The following is a 23,445-nucleotide window of genomic DNA, read 5'->3' as shown; positions in this document are numbered from 1 at the left end:
TTGAGAAATTAGAAGTTTTAAAGTGTTCTTGAGAATTTCATTTGAATTGGTGCTAAATTTAGAGTTCTAGGTGTTATTTTGGCTATTTGATCCTCCGAGCAGGTCCGTATGATATTTTTAGACTTGTGTGCATGTTTGGTTTGGAGCCCCGAGGGCTCGGGTGAGTTTCGGATAGGCCACGGGATGTTTTGGACTTTGGAAATCTGGTTTTTCTGCAGAATTTTTGTTCTGGCATGTCCTTCTTCGCGTTCGCAAAGGTACTCTCGCGAACGCGAAGTGTAAACTGGGTAGCTGAGGATTTCTTCTTCGCGAACGCGAAGCGATGGGGGTGTTACCCTTCGCGAACACGACAAGCCCATCGCGAACGCGTAGCGTTAGGCACTGGGGAGGGGGAGTCAGCCTTTTCTTCATCGCGAACGCGAGTAATGTCTCGCAAACGCGAAGACTAAGGGAGGGTAGCCTACGCGAACGCGAGCACTGCCTCGCGAATGCGAAGGCTTGGCAGGTTGTGATGACCCAAAATGTTATCTTTAAATTTAATAATTAATTATGTGTTCTAAGACCTCAAAAAGTACTATTTATCATTCCTCGACTTGCGTGCACAGTCAGTAAAATTTTCCGAAAAGTTTTCAGGTAAAAAATTGATTAAAATGTGAATTAGATGTTTAAAACACAACTGAGTTGACGTTGGTCAACATTTTGAGCAAACGGACTCGGATCAGTGTTTTGACAGTTCTGGTAGGTCCGTATCGTGAATTGGGACTTGGGCGTATGCCCGGAATCAAATTCCAAGGTCACTAGCCCGAGATATGGAATTTTGATGTAAAATTTAAAGTTTAAGTTCAAATAATGACCGAATGTCAAATTATGTGCAAATGACCCCGGAATAGAATTTTGATGATTCCAACAGCTCCGTATGGTGATTTTGGACTTAGTAACGTGATCGGAATTTTATTTGGAAGTCCGTAGTGGAATTAGGCTTGAAATGCCGAAAGTTGAATTTTTGGGAAGTTTGACCGAGGGGTTGACTTTTTGATATCGGGGTCGAAATCCGATTCTGAAAATTTTTAAAGCTCTGTTATGTCTTTTATGACTTGCGTACAAAATTTGAGGTCAATCGGACTTGATTTGATAGGTTCCGATGTTGTTTGTAGAAATTGAAAGTTTTAAAGTTCATTAGGCTTGAATCTATGTGTGATTCATGATTTTAGCATTGTTTGATGTGATTTGAGGTTTCAAATAAGTTCGTATGATGTTTTAGGACTTGTTCGTGTATTGGGTTGAGGTCCCGAGGGCCTCGGGTGAGTTTCGGATGGTTAACGGATCAAAAGTGGGACTTAGCTGCTGCAAAAGCTGCTGCAATTTTTCTGCTAGAAATGCTGCCAAAAATCGAGCTCCCTGACAAAATTCAGCTCCCTGTCAAAATCAAACTCCCTGACAAAATCTAGCTCCCTGTCAAAATCGAGCTCTCTATCAAAACCGAGCTCCCTGACTAAATCGAGCACCCTGTCAAAATCGAGCTCCCTGACAAAATCGAGCTCCCTGACAAATCAAGCTCCCTGACAAAATCGAGCTCCCTGACAAAATCGAGCTCCCTGACAAAATCGAGCTCCCTGACAAATCTGTAAGTTATAAAAACAGGGGACTTCGTCCCATTTGCCTTTTTGACGAATTGGAGCTTGAGGATTGGCGATTTTGATATATTTTCAAGGAAAAACATTTGGATAAGTGATTCTAACTTGGATTTGGTCAATATACACGAATATCATTGTTTTCACCATTTAATTAGTGTTTTGAAATTGAAATTTGAGAAATTTTAGAAATCTCATAGAAATGAACTTTTGAGATTTTGGTGTCGATCCGGAGTCGAGTTTGAGTAAAACTGGTATGGTTGGACTCGTAATTGAATGAATTATTGGATTTTGTATGTTTCGCCGGATTTCGAGATGTGGGCCTCACGGGAAATTTTTGAACTAATTTCAGATTTCATTGAAAAATATAATATTTTCTTATGAAATTAATTTCTATAATTTTTGTTGACTATATCGAATTAATTATGACTAGATTATTGTTGTGTAGATCATTGTTGCGCATTTATTATATTATTTTATCTTGTTATATTCTTCATCATTGATCTGAGATATATATTTTAAATTTGTTTGACCTTTTCCTGCTAATTGTTTTACTTGTTTAATTGAAACTTGGTTTCTTTTATACTGTGCATTATTTGAAGGTTGATTTTCTTTAAATTAAATATTATTAATATGAAGTATTTGACATATTTAATTTTGATATTGAAGCAACGTATTAAAATTTTGAAATATCATTTTTCTGAATTATTTATTCTTGAATATTTTCGTAAGAATTTTTGGTACTCATTGTCATGGAGCTGTGAGCTCTTTATTGTGGAAAAAATATTATTGTTGGATTATTCTGGTATGAGCCTTGAGCTCTTTATTATTGAATCATATTGTTGTTAATTTATTATGGAAAATTTAAATATTGGGCACTTCCAGGCACCCCCAAAATCTATCACACATGCACGAAGCATATCCTCCAGTATCTGAATAGTGCGTTTGGACTGTCCGTCCGTCTGAGGGTTTAATGATGTACTCAACTCTACCCGAGTACCCAACTCACGTTGTACTACCCTCCAAAATCGTGAGGTAAACTGTGTACCCCGGTCAGAGATGATAGATACTGGTACACCATGAAGTCTGACAATCTCGCGAATATATACCTGAGCCAGCTGCTCTGAAGAGTAAGTAGTAATCACAGGAATGAAATGAGTTGATTTGGTCAGCCTATCCACAATCACCCAAACTACATCAATCTTCCGCTGAGTCCGTGGGAGCCCAACAACGAAATCCATAGTTATCCGCTCCTATTTCCATTCTGGAATCTCTAACTTCTCAAGTAATCCACCCGGTTGCTGATGGTCATATTTCACCTGTTGACAATTTAGACACCGAGATACATACCCCGCTATGTCTTTCTTCATCTGCCTCCACCAATAGTGTTGTCTCAGGTCCTGATACCTCTTTGCAGCACCCGGATGAATGGAGTACCGCGGACTATGAGCCTCATGGAGAATCAACTCACGCAAGCCATCCACATTAGGCACACATAGCCTGCCCCGCATCCATAATACATCGTCATCTCCAATAGTGACTTCCTTGGCATCACCGTGCTGAACTGTATCCTTAAGGACAAGCAGATGGGGGTCATCATACTGGCGTTCCCTGATACGATCATAAAGAGAAGACTGAGAAACCACGTAAGCCAAAACACGACTCAGCTCGGAAATATCCAATCTAACAAACTGGTTGGCCAAGGCCTGAACATCCAAGGCCAAAGGCCTCTCTGCTACCGGTAAATATGCTAAGCTGCCCAAACTCTCCGCCTTACGACTCAAGGCATCGTCCACAACATTGGCCTTCCTAGGATGATAGAGAATGGTGATATCATAATCCTTAAGCAACTCCAACCACCTCCGCTGCCGCAAATTAAGATCCTTCTGTTTAAACAGATGTTGTAGACTCCGGTGATCGGTGTAGATCTCACAATGGACACCGTACAAATAATGCCGCCAAATTTTTAAGGCATGAACAATAGCTGCTAACTCCAGGTCATGTACAAGATAATTCTTCTCATGTACCTTTAACTGTCTGGACGCATAGGCAATCACCCTACCATCTTGCATCAACACTGCGCCGAGACCAATACGCGACGCGTCACAATATACAATATAAGATCCTGTACCTATAGGTAATACCAATACTGGGGCTGTAGTCAAAGCTGCCTTGAGCTTTTGGAAGCTCTCCTCACATTCCTCGGTCCACCTGAACGGAGCACCCTTTTGGGTCAATTTGGTCATAGATGCAGCAATAGAAGAGAAACCCTTTACAAATCGGCGATAATACCCAGCCAAACCAAGGAAACTCCAGATTTCTGTAACTGAGGACGGTCTGGACCAACTCTGTACTGCTTCAATCTTCTTTGGATCTACCTTGATCCCCTCACACGAAACTATATGACACAAAATCCCACTGAATCAAGCCAGAATTCACACTTTGAAAATTTTGCATATAACTTCCTTTCTCTCAAAATCTGAAGCACAGTCCTCAGATGTTGTTCATGATCTTCCCGACTCGGGAATACACCAGAATGTCGTCAATAAACACAATGATGAAGGAATCAAGATAGGGCTTAAATACACTATTCATTAAGTGCATAGATGCTGCTGGGGCGTTGGTCAGCCCAAAAGACATCACAAGGAACTCGTAATGACTGTACCGAGTCCTGAAAGCAGTCTTCGGAATATCTGGCTCCCGAATCTTCAACTGATGATAGCATGAACTCAAGTCGATCTTAGAGAACACTCGGGCACCCTGAAGCTGATCAAATAAGTCATCAATACATGGCAATGGATACCTGTTCTTCACTGTAACCTTGTTCAACTGGCGATAATCAGTACACATCCGCATAGAACCATCCTTCTTCTTTACAAATAAGACAGGAGCACCCCACAGCGATACACTAGGCCGAATGAAACCCTTATCAAGAAATTCATGTAACTATTCTTTTAATTCTTTCAACTCTGCTGGGGCCATACGGTATGGTGGAATAGAAATGGGCTGAGTACCCGGTAATAAACAATACCAAAATTAATATCCTTGTCGGGTGGCATACCCGGAAGATTTGCTGGAAATATATCAGGAAAATCCCTTACTACAGGAACTGACTCTACAGTAGGAGTATCAATACTAACATCTCTCACATAGGCCAGATATGCATCACACCCCTTCTCAACCATTCGTTGAGCTTTAAGAAATGAAATAACCCTGCTAGGAACATGATCTGAGGTACCTCTCCACTCTAGCTGCGGTAGACCCGGCATAGCCAATGTCACCGTCTTGGCGTAACAATCAAGAATAGCATGATAGGGCGACAACCAGTCCATGCCCAAAATAATATCGAAATCCTCCATACTGAGCAATAATAAATCAGCTCTGGTATCAAAACCACTGATAATAATTAAACACGACCAATACACACGGTCCACAATAATGGATTCACCCACGGGTGTAGATACATAAACAGAAGAACTCAAGTAATCACGTGATACGCCCAAATACGGGGCAAAATAAGATGACACATAAGAACAAGTGGAGCCTGGATAAAATAAAACTGATGCATCTCTATGACAGACCGGAATAATACTTGTGATAACAGAATCGGATGCAACGGCATCTGTCCTAGCAGGAAGGGCATAATATCTGGCCTGGCCTCCCCCTCTAGGGTAACCTCTACCTGCCCGACCTCCACCTCTAGCTGGCTGTGCAGGTGGAGTGGCAACTGGTGCAGTAATCATGGCCTGAGAAGCCTGAGGACCCTGTGGAATAGGTGAGGCCTGAGAAATTTGTGGAGGTACACCCCTCCTAAATCTAAGTCAATCTCTCATAATATGACGAGTGACTCAAAATAAGCCCTCGGAGGACGTGGCTGTTAGGACTGGCTCGGGCCTGATCGACTGGACTGTCTGCTGAAAGCACCCCATACAGGAGGTACAGAAGACACTGGTGGTGCATAATATGGAACCTGAGGTTTGGGAGTAGTCGGAATACCACTGGAAGTGCTGAATGAATAGGATGGCTCACATAACCTCTACCATGATGAGCTGCAACTAGAGCACGAGAATTATTATATGTTCCAGAATCTCGGGGTCTCTTAGCTTCCCTCTCTTCCCTCTCCCGAGTCCGCATACCTTCCAATATTCTAGCAATTGACACCACCTGTTGGTATGTGATGTCCATCTCTAGCTCTCGGGCCATACTGTATCTGATACTAGGGTGAAGACCCTCAATAAATCTGCAAACCCGCTCTCGAACAACAGCAACTAAGGCTGGTGCATGCCTAGCCAAATCACTAAATCAGACCACATACTCTAACACGGTCATAGAACCCTGGTGCAACTGCTCAAACTCTGCGTGCCATTAATCCCTAATACTCTGAGGAACATACTCCCTTAAGAACATATCCGAAAATTGAATCCAAGTGAGTGAAGGAAACAATAGATTTTTAGTTACTAGAATCAACAGATTCGCACGACAAGAATTCAAGAATATGGAGTTTCCTAAAGGTTCTGCAGCCTCCTGAAGATAAGTACAGACATCTCCGTACCGATCCGCAAGACTCTACTAAACCCCTTCATGACTCATGAGACCTATGTAACCTAGGCTCTGATACCAATCTATCACGATCCAAAACTAACCCTTATCGTGATGGCGCCTATCGTGGAACTAGGTAAGCCGACTCATTTCCAAAACAAACCAATATTTTCATTTTAAAGATAATTTCAAGGTTATTTAACAAAAAAACCTTCGTAAAGGAGATCCAATCAAAGTAAAAGTGCGAAAGGAAAAGCCCGACATCGGGTTGTCACTAGTCATAAGCATCTACTACAATCTGTCTAACAATATCAAGGCTAACTCAGCCTGGAAAATAGCTAAATACAACTAGAGGAAGATAAGAGGGAGAAGAGTAGGCGCTGCGATCGCCAAACAGCTACCTTGCTATCTCCAAGAAAATCAGCAACCAGAACACTCAATAACCGCTACCGTGACCAACTACACCTGAATCTACACACAAGGTGCGGGGAGTAACGTGAGTACGCCAACTCAGTAAGTAACAATAATAAATAAAGACTAAGAAGTAGTGACGAGCAATAAAGCATATAACATTCATATCGGAAAATCTCATTAAAATACCACATGTTTTTAAAAATCAGGATTTGAATCAAAACATCTCGTTTAACCCAGTTCCAGTAAATATCATTTAAAGATATTTTTCAACAGTTTTCAGACAGAGGAAAAATGCAAAGGTGAGAAAAAATGATGAAATCATAAACATCCCCTCGGGCAAAACATCACTCATAAATAGCCCCTCGGGCAAACCTCACAGTCACTCGTGCCACTCGGGCATACCTCACAATCACTCTTGCCACTCAGGCATACCTCACAATCACTCTTGCCACTTGGGCATACCTCACAATCACTCATGCCTCCCAGTCACTCAGCACTCGGCACTCGCACTCAGTAGGTACATGCGCTCACTGGGGGTGTGTACAGACTCTGGAGGGGCTCCTTCAGCCCAAGCGCTATAATCTGCACGGACAACTCACGTGCTGTACGGACAACTCACGTGCCATAATAATAAAGTATGATGCAGGCGGGCAGCCCCGATCCACACTCATTCTCACAAATCAGGCCCTCGGCCTCACTCAGTCATAAACCTCTCAAGCCACTCGGGCATTTCAGTAAAACAGGGCATTCGGCCCAAAACATTTATATGCATCAAAATAGAGTTATAAAATTGAGTTATGCGGTAAACAAGCATAAACATCACTGAGTATAGATTTTCAATCGAAAACAACGAGAGGATGGTAAGAAACAGCCCCTAAGGGTCCAAAAAACATTGGCGCAAGGCCCAAACATGGCATTCAGCCCAATTTACAGAAATTCTTTCTAAAACATATAAGTATCATATGGTTTCAACAAATTATGCAACTTTACAGTTACTACGGGATGGACCAAGTCACAAATCCCCAATAGTGCATGCCCACACGCCCGTCACCTAGCATGTGCATCACTAAAAATAATAGAATGATACAAAATCCGGGGTTTCATACCCTAAGGACTAGATTTACAATCGTTACTTACCTCAAACCGGTCAAATCTCTACCCCGCAATGCTCTGGCCTCTGGACTTGGCCTCCAAATGCTCCAAATTTATTCACAATCAGTACAATACCATCAATATACGCTAATGGAATGAATTCAACAAGAAAAGCTTCAAAATTAGACCAAAACCCGAAATTGGCTCAAACCCAGCCACCGGGCCCACATCTTAAAATCCAAAAGAATTTACAAAACTAGAAAGCTCATTCACTCACGAGTCTAACCATACTAAATTTATCAAAATCCGACATCATTTGGTCCTTCAAATCCTTAAATTACTTTCCAAAAATTCCAAGCCCTAACCCCTCATTTTCACTAATTACCATGATTAAACAACGGAAAATCACCATATATACAAGTATTAGGGCTCAAGTAACTTACCTCAATGAAACCCCCTTGATTCCCTCTTCAAATCTCTCCCAAAAGCTCCAAACACCGAATAGAAATAGTGAAGAATGCATCAAAATCGCGAAGGGTTCTATTTATGGTTTCTGCCTAGGTTTTTTGCACCTGTGACCATTTTCTCGCACCCTCGCGGCCGCACCTACGCAACTCACGTAATCTCCCAGCTTTCGCACCTTCGGACACCTTTCTCGCACCTACGGACTCGCATTTGCGGTCCCTGGTGTGCATCTGCGAAACCAGCCCAAAATTCTCATCTCCGCATCTACGCTCAAGGCCTCGCACCTGCGGGCTCGCAGATGCGGCCAATTCTTTGCACCTGCGTTCCCAGCCTTGGCCCAGTGTTGCCCGCACCTTCGCACTCCCCACGCGCACCAGCGGCCTCGCACCTGCGAGGCTTTCTTCCGCAAGTGTGAAAATAGTAGTAGCAGCAGCTCCAGCTGTAAATTCCAACTTCGACAAATCCGTTAACCACCCGGAATCACCCCGAGGCCCTCGGGACCTCTACCAAAAATACCAACAAGTCATATATCAACATACAAACTTTGTCGAACCTTCGAATCACTCAAAACAACTTCCAATCATCAAATTACCCTCGGATTCAAGCCTAAGAACTTCTAAATTTCCAAATTTGTCAACCGATGCCGAAACCAACCAAACCACGTCCGAATGACCTCAAATTTTGCACACACATCACAAATGACACTACGAACCTACTCCAACTTCCAGAATTCTATTCCGACCCCGATATCAAATTTTCCACTGCCAACCAAAATCGCCAAATTTCCAATTTCTCCAATTCAAGCCTAATTCTATCACAAACCTCCAAATCACATTCAGGACGCACTCCTAAGTCCAAAATCCCCTAACAGAGCTAACGGAACCATCAAAATTCAAATTCGAGATCGTTTACACATAGGTTAACATCTGGTTGACTTTTCCAACTTAAGTTTCTACTTAAGAGACTAAGTGTCTCAATTCACTCTCAAACCACTCCGGTCCCGAACCAACTAACCCGACATAACATAATATAGCTGAATAACACAAAAAGAAGTAGAAATGGGAAAAATGAGGCTATAACTCTCGAAACGACCGGCCGGGTCGTTACATATATGGATCGGGGTTGCCCGCCTGAAGCAGGTCTTATTGGCTTATTATGGCACGTGAGTTATCCGTGCGGATTCTGATATGATATTATAGCACGTGAGTTATCCATGCAGCACATAGTTGTCCGTGCAGATTATAGCACATGGGCTGAAGGAGCCCCTCCGGAGTCTGTACACACCCCAGTGAGCGCAGGTACCTACTGAGTGCGAGTGCCAAGTACCGAGTGCTGAGTGACTGGGAGGCATGAGTGATTGTGAGGTATACCCGAGTGGCATGAGTTATTGTGAGGTATGGCCGAGAGGTATGAGTGACTGTGAGGTTTTCCCGAGGGGTTGTATATGAGTGATGTTTTGCTCGAAGGGCTGTTTATGATTTTATCACTAAGTTGCATCGCATTGGCATGCACACATGACATACATGCATAGAGATGTATTTTTTCTCATGTTGTACAACATCACATCATTCATGATTTCTCACACATTTTTACAGATGGGCATAGTGATGCATTTGTTTTACACGGGTTATCCGGAAGGAAAATGAAACATCTTATTTATTATTGAAAAGATTTTGGGAGGAATTATTATTTTCAAACTATTCATATTTTTGGCAACTTCGGCAAACGATTTGGGTTTTCACTGATGTATTCGAAAGGAAGAACTATTATTTTTGAAATCATTATTTGGCTGAGCATTTTATCTCTGAGTTACTTCTGGTATTATTTGCTTTATGTTGTTATGGACTGTTGTGGACTATTGGTTATGGACCCGACCTTGGTATAAGCTCATCACTACTTTCAACCTACGGCTAGGTTTGTTATTTACTCGGTACATGGGGTCAGTTGTACTGATACTACACTTCTGCACATTGCGTGCAGATATTGGCTATTGTTGTTATTGTGCTCGATGGTTGCGGGATTTGAAGATGTACCTGCGTTCCTGTTGTAGCTGCCTCTTGTTAATGGTAGACTTAGATTTATAAAAGCTCTGTTTATGTATTATTCAAACAGACTATGTTTTTATTTCATTTCCGCTTTGTATACTCTATTCTTAGAAGCTCATGATTTGTACTACCGGTTCTTGGGGGATGTATGAGATTAAGATTTTTATTCACTTAAATTACTTTAATAATTGTTATTGGAATTGGATAATTGAAAGTTGGCTTACCAAGCGGGTTGGGTTAGCTGCCATCACGACTAGTTGGATTGTGGGTCATGACAAGGTGGTATCAGAGCTCGAGGTTCTAAAGTCATGAGCAAGTATCTAGTAGAGTCTTGTGGATCGGTATGATGACGTCCATACTTATCTTCGAGAGGCTACAGGGCATTTAGGATATATACTTCCCATCTTTCTTTCCTTATCGTGCGAGATTGATTCAGCTTGAGACATAAACTCTTTGAATTCCTTCCACGTATTCGTATGCGCACATGAGCGCTCGGTATCAGTTATGATCGCCAGCTTGTGATTCCATGAACAAAGTTAGAGACGAGTATTCTATGTTTTGGTGATGGGCCAGTCTGGAGGACTTGAGTCCAGGTTTAGACCGCAGCTTAAGCTCGGTAGCTTCAGTTATAACTCGTACAATTGGACTTATATGTCCAGTAATGACCCTACAGTGGAATTTGTGGCTCAATGAGCGGTGGAATGGTGGTGTGATGGGTATGATGTAACCACGGGATGTGTTAAGACGGTTGGAATATGACGAGAAGTGTTTCCTTGAAGTGTAAAGAAAAGGCCATTAGGTCCTTGATTTTTGATTTGATGTGACGAACAGTCTCGAGTAATGAATGTTTTGAAGGATCTTTCACATTGTTAAATTTTGGGACAGACCAAACTCTCATGTCTGGTTAATGAGTTTGGACTCATATAGACTAAGTGATTGCATAGTAATTGTATCTGCGAAAGGGTATAACAAGATACCAGTTTGAGGCTAAGCAGGTAGGTTATCCCCTACAGAGTAACCTACATAGGTGTATTCCTTATGATGTGAGTAGAGAGTTTCTTTTCTGTCGACGGGGTGTATGGGTGGAGATTTGAATCTGAATCTGGTAGAGAAAGTTGACTTGTGGGTTAAGAGGATGAATACGAGCTTAGCGGATGATTGAGGTATTTTTATGGTTGGCGTTGTATGAACTTGGGAAGAAGTTTCGTTGGACTGACTGTGGCATTATGGCAGTAAGAGAATATTGGTATTGTGAGTTATGGAATTTTTTAATCTATGGCTTTGAGCCAAGTGGGGAGTCTGCTATTGACAATTTGATTTCATGGTTAGGTGTTAAATTTTAATTTTGGTCTGAGGCATACTTGTGGGTTAGCTATGACTTGCAGAAGTTGAGATCGAGGATGACTCGAATAAGAAAATTCCTGGTTAAGGATTATATTGCACGTATGAGTATATGAAATTCGTGGGATGAGTGAGTTGTTATTGGTGAATGATGTAGTACGCACGGAGTATGAATTTGATATGTGGTGTTAAAGTAGAGTTACTTCTTTGAGTGTTGTGGTACTAATGGGGCACGTGTCTTTTGGCCCATTTGGGCGGTGCAATTAGATTTGAGCAAAGTGGGTGACTCCCGAGAAAATTCCAGTGGGTTTGAGAATTATATATAGCAATTGAGAATGTTTCCGGACTTGTGTATGGATAAAATCCGAGATTTGCGTTTGATGGTGCCTGGACTTGCGGAAATTCTATATGACTATGGATTCTACATTTTTGTATAAGGAAGGTAAGAAAAATAATTTCAAATTCACATAAGGTATTTTCAGAGTGGGTGTTTCAGTTGTGGTATTTATATGGGTAATTATGATATGGTGAGACTCTACAGATATTTTGGTGGTAATATTCTTGGGTTTGGTGACCTACGTGGTTTGGTTGAGTTAGAGAAATTTAGTTCTAATAGCTTGGTTATGTGCAGATGGATTTCAAAGTGTTCTTGATAGTTTTTACCATGGTTGGAACCGGATATTTTCTACTGGTATGAGAAACGTATTGTGTATTGTGATTTTCTCTTGGAAGGAAGCAAGATAAAGGTTTCTAACTAACCGGATATGTAATTTGCTGGTGACCAGAGTTGATAATGAGATTCTTGTGCTTTTCACATGATGGCAAGATAGATGTTATGTGTTGTGCGGAAATTAGATTTACATGTACAAGGTGGCAGTTCAGTCTTGAAGGAAGTAACGAAGTTTGGGCAGAATGGTTATGAATTCTCAGACAACATGGGCAGTTCCAAATGACTAGATGAATACAATTACTACTTGGTGTATGAGAAGGGTGCGTATTTCAGAAGGCGCATTATATTTTGACTTACGAATGTTTAATTAGTATTGCAGTACTCATGGTTGATAGACTGCTGATATTCAAATTTTGCCAAGTGGCACGGAAGAACTTTTAAAGTATTTCTCGTGGAATGATCGTGTATGAGAGAGGTGTTAGGCATTCGCGTGGTGGAGATGGAATCAAATATGGTGATTTATGTATTTTATGGATTTGGAGATTTGGGAGTTCTCAGGAGCAAATTGTTTCATGGTTGTGGACTGTGAAGTAGTGGCCGGAGCTAGCCAGATGATAGAATGTGTTGTGATTCAGTCATTATGGATTTTCGGAGGGATTTTTATCTACTTGTGGGTAACCCGAGTTGATTTGGGGGTCCATTGGTAGGCCCAATTAAGATATGTATTATACACCGAGAAGGAATGGTTGGCTCCATATTGCTATTGTTGAGGGATGTGTCATTCGGTTGATGTTGAACTTATTTGTGTGCTGAAATGATCCGTGAGTTACTCCTTTATGCTACGAGGAGTTGTGATTCATTGGTTATATGCACAGATGGTGCGGTTCTATTTGAGCTTTATAGCGGAATTTGAGCATTATGAGTATTTGGGTATTGCATGATCGATTGCGTAATGGTTATGTTCTTTCAGGTTTTATGTGGAAATTTTGTCATTTGCCTCTCTGTGGTTATTGATTTTGAGCGGGGTGGCTCGAGGTATATATTATGGACCAACATTTGGATGGGGTCACGCACTGCAGCGGATTTATGTTAAGGTATGAACCTTGTGTTAGGATCGGGTGATTGTTCTACGATGTGTGATGAATTTTCAGCATTTCGTTGTGGCGGTACTTGTTAATCTGGCGGGGCAGTTCTCTCATTTGAGTCATTTTTTTCATGACTGGGTACATTTGAATTGTTGCATATGGGTGCACGGATGGCACGGGTTGTGGCTCTGAGTTATATTGGTGCGGCATGTCTGTGGAACAGTTGTGTCTAGTAATATAAAGTCATTGGACCTGGAATGGGTACTATCAGGTTTAATTTTGGTATATTCGGGAGTATAATATTGAAGGTCGGCTCAGAAAGCGATTACGGTTCTGGTTGGGGCGAGAGAGCTCCGTGACTTGTTGATCTGGTGAGTGGTCATGAAATTTCGCGTGTTTCTTTCATTATCAACAGCATACGAAGCTTTTGGGATGAGGTTTGGTTCGATATGGGTTTAATACTAGTATGTGGTTGGTTTTTGTAATGACCCGGCCGGTCGTTTCTAGAGTTATAGCCCCGTTTTCCCCATTTCTACTTCTTTTTGTGTTATTCAGCTATATTATGTTATATCGGGTTAGTTGGTTCGGGTCTGGGAGGAACTCGGAGTGAAATGAGACACTTAGTCTCATAATTGAAAAATTGAATTAGAAAAGTGGACCGGATATGGACCTATGTGTAAACGATCTCGTATTCGAATTTTGATAATTTCAATAGCTCCGTATGGTGATTTTGGGCTTAGAAGCGTGTCCGAAATATTATTTGGAGATCCGTAGAAGAATTAGGCTTGAAATGTCGAAAGTTTAATTTTTAAGAAGTTTGACCAGCGGTTGACTTTTTGATATCGGGGTCAGAATCCGATTCTGAAAATTAGAATACCTCTGTTATGTCATTTATGACGTGTGTGCAAAATTTGAGGTCAATCGGACGTGATTTGATAGGTTGCGGAGTCGTTTGTAGAAATTAGAAATTTCATAGTTCATTAGGCTTGAATTGGGGTGTAATTCATGATTTTAGCATTGTTTGAGGTGATTTGAGGGTTCTACTAAGTTTGTATGTTGATATATGACTTGCTGGTATTATTGGTTGAGGTCCTGAGGGCCTCAGGGTGATTCCGGGTGGTTAACGGATTTGTCGAAGTTGGAATTTGCAGCAGGAGCTGCTGCTACTGCTATTTTCGCACCTGCGGAAGAAAGCCTCACAGGTGTGAGGCCGCTGGTGCGCGTGGGGAGTGCGCAGGTGCGAGGCCTTGAGCGCAGATGCGGAGATGAGAATTTTGGGCTGGTTTCGCAGATACGCACCAGGGACCGCAGATGCGAGTCCGCAGGTGCGAGAAAGGTGTCCGCAGGTGCGGAAGCTGGGGGATTAAGTGAGTTGCGCAGGTGCGGCTCCTTGGACCGCACACGCGCGGGTGCGAGAAAATGGCCGCAGGTGCGAAAACCTGGGCAGAAACCATAAATAGAACCTTTCGCGATTTTGGTGCATTCTTCACCATTTCTATTCGGTTTTTGGAGATTTTGGGAGAGATTTGAAGAAGGAATCGGGGGGGTTTCGTTGAGGTAAGTTACTTGAGCCCTAATACTTGTATATATGGTGATTTTCCGTTGTTTAATCATGGTAATTAGTGAAAATGAGGGGTTAGGGCTTGGAATATTTGGAAAGTAATTTAAGGATTTGAAGGACCAAACGATGTCAGATTTTGATGAATTTGGTATGGTTAGACTCGTGAGTGAATGAGCTTTCTAGTTTTATAAATTTTGTCGGATTTCGAGACGTGGGCCCGGGGGCCGGGTTTGAGCCAATTTCGGGTTTTGGTATGATTTTGAAGCTTTTCTTGTGGAATTCATTCCATTAGCGTATATTGATGGTATTGTACTGATTGTGAATAGATTTGGAGCATTTGGAGGTCGAGTCCAGAGGCAAGAGCATTGCGGGGTAGAGATTTGACCGGTTTGAGGTAAGTGACGATTGTAAATCTAGTCTTGAGGGTATGAAACCCCGGATTTCGTATCATTCTACTATTTTGAAGTGACGCACATGCTAGGTGACGGGCGTGTGGGTGTGCACTGTTGGGAATTTGTGACTTGGTCCGTCTCGTAGCAACTGTAAAGTTGCATACTTTGTTGAAACCATTTGATACTTATATGTTTTAGAAAGAATTTCTGTAAATTGGGCTGAATGCCATGTTTGGGCCTTGCGCCAATGCTGTTTGGACCCTTAGGGGTTGTTTCTTACCATCCTCTCATTGTTTTAGATTGAAAATCTATACTCAGTCATATTTATACTTGTTTACCGCATAACTCAGTTTTATGACTCTATTTTGATGCATATAAATATTTTTGGCCGAATGCCTTGTTTTACTAAAATGCCCGAGTGGCTTGAGAGGTTTATGATTGAGTGAGGCCGAGGGCCTGATTTGTGAGGATGAGTGTGGACCGGGGCTACCCGCCTGCAGCATACTTTATTATTTTGGCACGTGGGTTGTCCGTACAGCACGTGAGTTGTCCGTGCAGATTATAGCGCTTGGGCTGAAGGAGCCCCTCCGAAGTCTGTACACACCCCCAGTGAGCGCAGGTACCTACTGAGTGCGAGTGTCGAGTGCCGAGTGCTGAGTGACTCGGAGGCATGAGTGATTATGAGGTATGCCCGAGTGGCAAGAGTGATTGTGAGGTATGCCCGAGTGGCACGAGTGACTGTGAGGTTTGCCCGAGGGGCTGTTTATGAGTGATGTTTTGCCCGAGGGGCTGTTTATGATTTCATCATTCTTTTGCTCACCTTTGCATTGAGCCTTGGTTGGAAAAACTGTTGGAAAAATATCTTTAAATGATTTCTACTGGAACCGGGTTTAAACGAGATGATTCGATTCAAACACTGATTTTTAAAGCATGTTGTACTTTACTCAGATTTCATGATATGAACATTATATGCTTTATTGCTCATCACTACTGCTCAGTCTTTATTTATTGTTGCTACTTACTGAGTTGGCGTACTCACGTTATTCCCTGCACCTTGTGTGCATATTCAGGTGTAGCTGGACACGGTAGCAGTTATTGAGTGTTCTGGTTACAGATTTTTCTTGGAGATAGTAAGGTAGTTGTTTGGCGATCACAGCCCCTGCTCTTCTCCCTCTTATCTTCCTCTAGTTGTATTTAGCTATTTTCCAAGCTGAGTTAGCCTTGATATTGTTAGACAGATTGTAGTAGATACTCATGACTAGTGACTCCCCGATGTCGGGCTTTTTTTTTTCTTTTTCGCACTTCTGTTTTTCTTTAATTTGAACTCTTTAAATGGAGGTTTTATGTTAAATAAACTTGAAATTATCTTCGAAATGAAAATATCGGTTTGTTTTGGAAATGAGTCGGCTTGCCTAGCTCCACGATAGGCGCCATCACGACAGAGGTTAGTTTGGGCCGTGACAGTTTTGGAGTAATCACTGCGATCAGGAATGGTGCTACAAGCATGCGAGTTATGTAATATGTTGGTTGATTATATCTGTGGTTATAGTTATAGCTCGATGTAACTTGTTCGGACTTATACGGTGTGTAAATGTGAGATTTGTGTCTTAAAAGAAATTGTAAAGGTTGGAAATTAAACTCCAAGGTTTTTGGGCTAAGGTTAAATTAATGATTTTCAGTTGTATTGTGTTGTCAAGCTTATATGGAATAGGGTGACATGGGTTCACCCCCGGTTACGTGTATGGTGAGATGAAACAGTGATTTGATGGCTTGAAAACAACTCTTGGCACGTTCACAGATGCGGACAGTGGATCACAGAAGTGAAGGAAGGCATGGTTGGAATGGACCGCAGGAGCGGATTTTGTCGTGCACCTGCGGGCACGCAGATGCATGACTTGGAAGCGCAGGTGCGAAGCTCATCGCAGAAGCGGAATATGATATCCGCAGGTGCGGGTGTTGCTGGGCAATGTTATTCTCGCAGAAGCGAGTTGTTTTCCGCAGAAGCGAGGGTTGTAGGTGCGACCTCTTGGCCGCATCTGCGAAAGTGCTGGGCAGAACCTTAAATTCGAGGGTTCGACATTTTCACCCATTTTCGGATTTTGGAGCTCGGGTTGGGCGATTTTGGAGAGGAAATTTTCCACACAACTTGGGGTAAGTGTTCTTAACTCCCTTGTGATTATATTACATGAATTAATCTTCATTTTTGGTGTAAGATTATTGAATCTTCAAGAGAAATAGAAGGAAATTTCTATAATGTCACAAAACGAATTTTTCAAGTTTGAATACCGATTTGGAGTCGGATTTGAGTGAAATTTATATGGTTGAACTTGTAATTGGATGGGTTGTCGTATTTTGTGAGTTTTATCGGATTTCGAGATGTGGACCCCATGGGTGATTTTTGGGGCGTAATTTCGGATTTTGTGGAAAATATTAGCATTTTGATATGAAATTAATTCCTATAAATTGTGTGGAGTGAAACAAATTAATTGTGGTAGATTCGAGCCGTTCGGGAGTTCGGGAGTTCTGGCATAATGGGATTTCTGGAGCATTGTTTAGCTTCGTCGACATTGGATTCGGCTTGTTCGAGGTAAGTAACTCTTCTAATCTTGGAGCTGAGGGTATGAACCCTGAATATATATATATATTATGTAAATCATTGGGAGGTGACGCACATGTTAGGTGACAGACGTGTGGGCGTGCACTATAGAAATTGTGACATAATTGTTTCTGTGAAATTTTGTAGTTAAATAATCTTGGCATTTTCCATGCAGTTTTATGTGTTAAAGAAATTAAGTTGAAAAGCATATTAAAAATCATGTTGAGGCTATGTGCCAGTATTATTGGGTCCCACGGAGGTCATATTGCTGTGAATTATTTGTTTAAATTGAAAATTCATAGTCAGTCATATTCATTTCATTGCATATCATACCTCGGTCTCTATTGTTATTTATTGATACATCATATCATCATTTTTGGGCTATTCTCATGACATTGTGAGCCCATGAGAGAGAGACAGGAGAGATTGATGACTGAGGGAGGCCGAGGGCCTGATTGTGAGGATGTTTTTGGGATCGGACTTCACGCCGCAGCAGGCCATGTTGACTTTATATATATTATTACTATTATATGGATCGGGGTTGCCCGCCTGCAGCATGACTTATTGGCTTATTATGGCACGTGAGTTGTCCGTGTGGATTATAGCGCTTAGGCTGAAGGAGTCCCTCCGGAGTCTGTACACACCCCAGTGAGCACAGGTACCTACTGAGTGCGAGTGCCGAGTGCCGAGTACCAAGTGCTGAGTGACTGGGAGGCATGAGTGATTGTGAGGTATGCCCGAGTGGCATGAGTGATTGTGAGGTATGCCCGAGAGGCATGAGTGACTGTGAGGTTTGCCCGAGGGGCTGTATATGAGTGATGTTTTGCCCGAGGGGTTGTTTATGATTTTATCACTGAGTTGCATCGCATTGGCATGCACGCATGACATATAGGCATAGAGATGTATTTTACCTCATGTTGTACAACATCACATCATTCATGATTTCTCACACATTTTTACATATGGGCATAGTGATGCATTTGTTTTACACGGGTTATCCGGAAGGAAAATGAAACATCTTATTTATTATTGAAAAGATTTTGGAAGAAATTATTGTTTTCAAACTATTCATATTTTTGGCAACTTCTGCGAACGATTTGGGTTTTCACTGATGTATTCGAAAGGAAAAACTATTATTTTTGAAATCATGATTTGCTTTATATTATTATGGACTGTTGTGGACTATTGGTTGTGGACCCGACCTTCGTAGAAGCTCATCACTACTTTCAACCTATGACTAGGTTTGTTACTTACTCAGTACATAGGGTCGGTTATACTGATACTACACTTCTGCACATTGCGTGTAGATGTTGGCTGTTGTTGCTGTTGTGCTCGATGGTTGCGGGATTTGAAGATGTACATGTGTTCCTCTTGTAGCTGCCTCTTGTTCATGGTAGCCTTAGATTTATAAAAGCTCTGTTTATGTATTATTCAAAGAGACTATGTTTTTATTTCATTTCCGCTTTGTATACTCTATTCTTAGAAGCTCATGATTTGGACTACCGGTTCTTGGGGGATGTATGAGATTAAGATTTTTATTCACTTAAATTGCTTTAATAATTGTTATTGGAATTGGATAATTGAAAGTTGGCTTACCTAGCGAGTTGGGTTAGGTGCCATCACGACTAGTTGGATTTTGGGTCATGACACCTAGCTAAAGCGAAGTTAGCTAGGACTCTTGGTAAGTTAGCTAGGATTTTGGTTTCTAGCTAATGGCATGTTCTCTTGTAGTGTTGAGGGATTAGAACTTGTTTGCCTACTTTCTACGTATTTAAATGTTTGGGTACAACGTATATGTGAGGTGACGAGTACTTATGCATTGCGGATGGGACTTGTTTATTGTAATTTACATCCTTCTTTGATTACGATATTCATGCTTAGACTAGTTTATTACTTAATTGATCGTTCTTTACATATTTATGAACTATTTGTGATAATTGAGTATTTTTGGAAGTTGAGGTTTAGTATTGTGGAACCGTTGTTGACGTAAGGTTTATTCTTGCTTATTCTATCTCCCTAATCATATATATCTATATATATTCATTGCTACCTGGTAAGAGAGACTGTTAAAGCACGAAGGGTGATGTCGTGCCAATTATTGTTTCATTATTGGTTAATACATAGTGAGGAAGAGAGTTAAAGCACGAAGGGTGATGTCATGCCGTATTTATTGTTTCATCATGAAATTGAGAGTAAAAACATGAAGGGTGATGATGTACCGTATTTATTATATTATGGGGAGATTAAGAGTAAAAGCACAAAGGGTGATGTCGTGTCATTATTATTGTTTCATGGTGAGGTTGAGAGTAAAAGCATGATGGGCGATGCCGTGCAGTCTTTATTCATTTTGTTTACCTATTTTCATTGGTGAAGGTTTATTGACTGTTTCATGTTGTCATTCGAGTTGTAGATACTGTATTCTGTACCTCTTCTTGCATGTCCCCTCCCACTAGTACATGCTTAATCTCTATTTGTTGTTATGTTGTATATATATTCTCGTTTGTACAGGTTTAATTACGTGAGTATCCTGTCATAGCCTCATCACTACCTCGTCGAGGTTAAACTCGGCACTTAACGAGTATATTGGGTCGGTTGTACTCATACGACACTCTGCACTTCTTGTGTAGATTTTGGTATTGGTCACAGCTGTACATGAGGTGCATCAGCTCATATTGGCATATTCGGAGACTCAAGGTAGATCTGCTGGCATCCGCAGACCTTGAAGTCCCCTTCCTCTTTCTTTATTTATTGTTCATTTCATTCGAGACAGTTGTACTTATTTCAGAATTTATTTGTATCACTTCTCGAAACTTGTGCACTTGTGACTCCAGATCCGGGTTGTACTTAGATATTTTTGGGTATTATGCCACTTCGCACTTCGTTTTAGTTTCATTTCAGTTTAATTGGTTTAATTATTTGAGTTATTTAAAACTGGCTTAAGAATTTTTCTAACGTTAGCTTGCCTAGCAAGTGAAATGTTAGGCGCCATCACGATCCTGAAGGTGGAAGTTCCGGGTCGTGACATATATCAAGCTGACTGTCAACCTTTTAATAAATTTTAGACAACTTTAAATACATGATCTTCATATTAAGCTTGACTACCACTTGGCTCTACTTTCAAGGTTGCTTAATTCTTCAATTGTCTAAATTTGTCAATAATATATTGAGTATTATTTACTTGCTTTCTTTTATTTCTTGGATTTAGTATTATATTTATAATCTATAACTGAAATAATTTCATAATTAATACTAATTTTAATTTTTTATTTTATTCAAAATATATGTTCTTTTGATATTTTGTATAAAATGCATCAATATTTTTTGTATTTGTTTCTACATTATATGGAATAAGCAATTAGACTTTTCTTCTGTTTTATTTTCAAATAAAGTTTTAATTTTATATTTTTTACTATGTTGCTTGTAATTATTTATTTATTATATATCTTTTATTTTGTATGAATTAATAATGACATGCGAGACCAATATAAATAGGGAAATAAAGATGAATGTATTTTTAATTTTAAATTAATTCAAATATTTTTATCTCTCAATTCAAACTTATAAGCTTTATCCCAATTCAAATATATTTGTATATCAATTCAAATATATATAAAATCTTGAAAAAATATAATTTAATAAGAATACTAAAGATTTTGTATTTTTGCTTTAAATTTTAAATATACTCTTAACATTACAAATTATCTGTACAAATCTATAATATAGATCGTTTAGATTGTCATAAAATCTAGTTAATTTTTTCTTTTAAAGTGCAAAGTAGCATTTTCTCTATAAGACACTTGGTATGATGACCCAAAATGTTATCTTTAAATTTAATAATTAATTCTATGTTTTAAGACCTCGAAAAGTACTATTTATCATTTCTCAACTTACGTGCGCAGTCCGTAAAATTTTTTGGAAAGTTTTTATGTGAAAAATGGATTAAAATGTGAATTAGAGCTTTAAAACTCAACTGAGTTGACTTTGGTCAACATTTTGAGCAAACGGACTCGGATCAGTGTTTTAATAGTTCCGGTAGGTCCGTATCGTGATTTGGGACTTGGGCGTATGCCCGAAATCATATTCCGAGGTCCCTAGCCCGAGATATGGAATTTTGATGAAAAATTAAAAGTTTAAGTTTAAATAGTGACCGGATGTCGAATTATGTGCAAACGACCCCGGAATAGAATTTTGATGATCCCACCACCTTCGTATGATAATTTTGGACTTAGGAGCATGATCGGAATTTTATTTGGAAGTCCATAGTGAAATTAGGCTTGAAATGGCTAAAACAAGAATTTAAGTTTGGAAGTTTGACCGGTGAGTTGACTTTTTGATACCGGAGTCGGAATCCAGTTCCAAAAATTTTCATAGCTCCGTTATGTCATTTATGACTTGTGTGCAAAATTTGAGGTCAATCGGACTTGATTTTGATAGGATTCGACATCGAATGTAGAAGTTGGAAATTTTAAGCTTTATTAAGCTTGAATTGGAGCATAATTCATGGTTTTAGCGTCGTTTTAGGTAATTTGAGGTTTCAAATAAGTTCGTATGATATTTTAGGACTTGTTGGTATATTTGGTTGAGGCCCCGAGGGCCTCGGGTGAGTTTCGGATGATTAACGGATCAAAAGTTGGACTTAAAAAGTTGCTGCAATTTTTCCTTCTGCTGGATATTCTGGGCTGTGATCGAGCCCAAGATTGAGCCTAGATATCGAGCCCAGGGTCGACGGCCTGAGTCGAAGCCAGGGACGAGGCTCAGGATCAAAGCCACGATCGAAGATCCAGCTCGAAGGCCATGATCGAAGGCAAGGCTCGAGGGCCAGGATCGAGACCCAAGATCGAGGGTCACAACCGAAGGCACAAGCTCGATGCCACGATCGAGGCCATGACCGAGTCCCAGGCTCGAGGCCATGATCGAGGCCATGACCGAAGCCCAGGCTCGAGGGCCACGATCGAAGCCACGATCGAGGCCCAATTCTGAAGGCTGCCTGGGCAGATTTATAAAAGAGGGCATTCGTCCCCTTTGCCATTTTTGACGAATTTAAGCTTGAGCAGAGGCGACTTTTGACAGATTTTCAAGGGAAAGACATTGGGGTAAGTGATTCTAACTTGGATTTGGTCTACATACATAAATATATCATTGTTTTCACCATTTAATTAGTGTTTTGAGATTGAAATTTGGAAACTTTTTAGAAATCTCATAGAAACGAATTTTTGAGATTTCGGTATCGATTCGGAGTCGGATTTGAGTGAAACTGGTATGGTTGGACTCGTAAATGAATGAGTTATCGAATTTAATAACTTTCACCGTATTTCGAGATGTGGGCCCCACGGATGAATTTTTAATTAATTTCGGGATTTTATTAAAAATGTAATATTTTCTTATAGAATTGATTCCTATAAATTTTAGTGATTGTATCAAATTATTTTTGGTTAGATTCGAGCCAATCGAAGTTTGATAATCGAGAAAAAGGTCTACTAGTGGATTAAATTGGAGCAAGACGAGGTAAGTCTCTTGTCTAATCTTGTGAGGGAAAAATTACTCCATAGGTAATTAAAGTAATAATTGTTGCTAATTGTGGTGGATACGCACGCACGAAGTGACGAGAGTCCGT

The sequence above is a fragment of the Nicotiana tabacum genome, chromosome 24, assembly GCF_000715075.1.
Source record: "Nicotiana tabacum cultivar K326 chromosome 24, ASM71507v2, whole genome shotgun sequence".
Classification (NCBI taxonomy): domain Eukaryota; kingdom Viridiplantae; phylum Streptophyta; class Magnoliopsida; order Solanales; family Solanaceae; genus Nicotiana; species Nicotiana tabacum.
Note: the sequence above shows the minus strand (reverse complement) of the source record.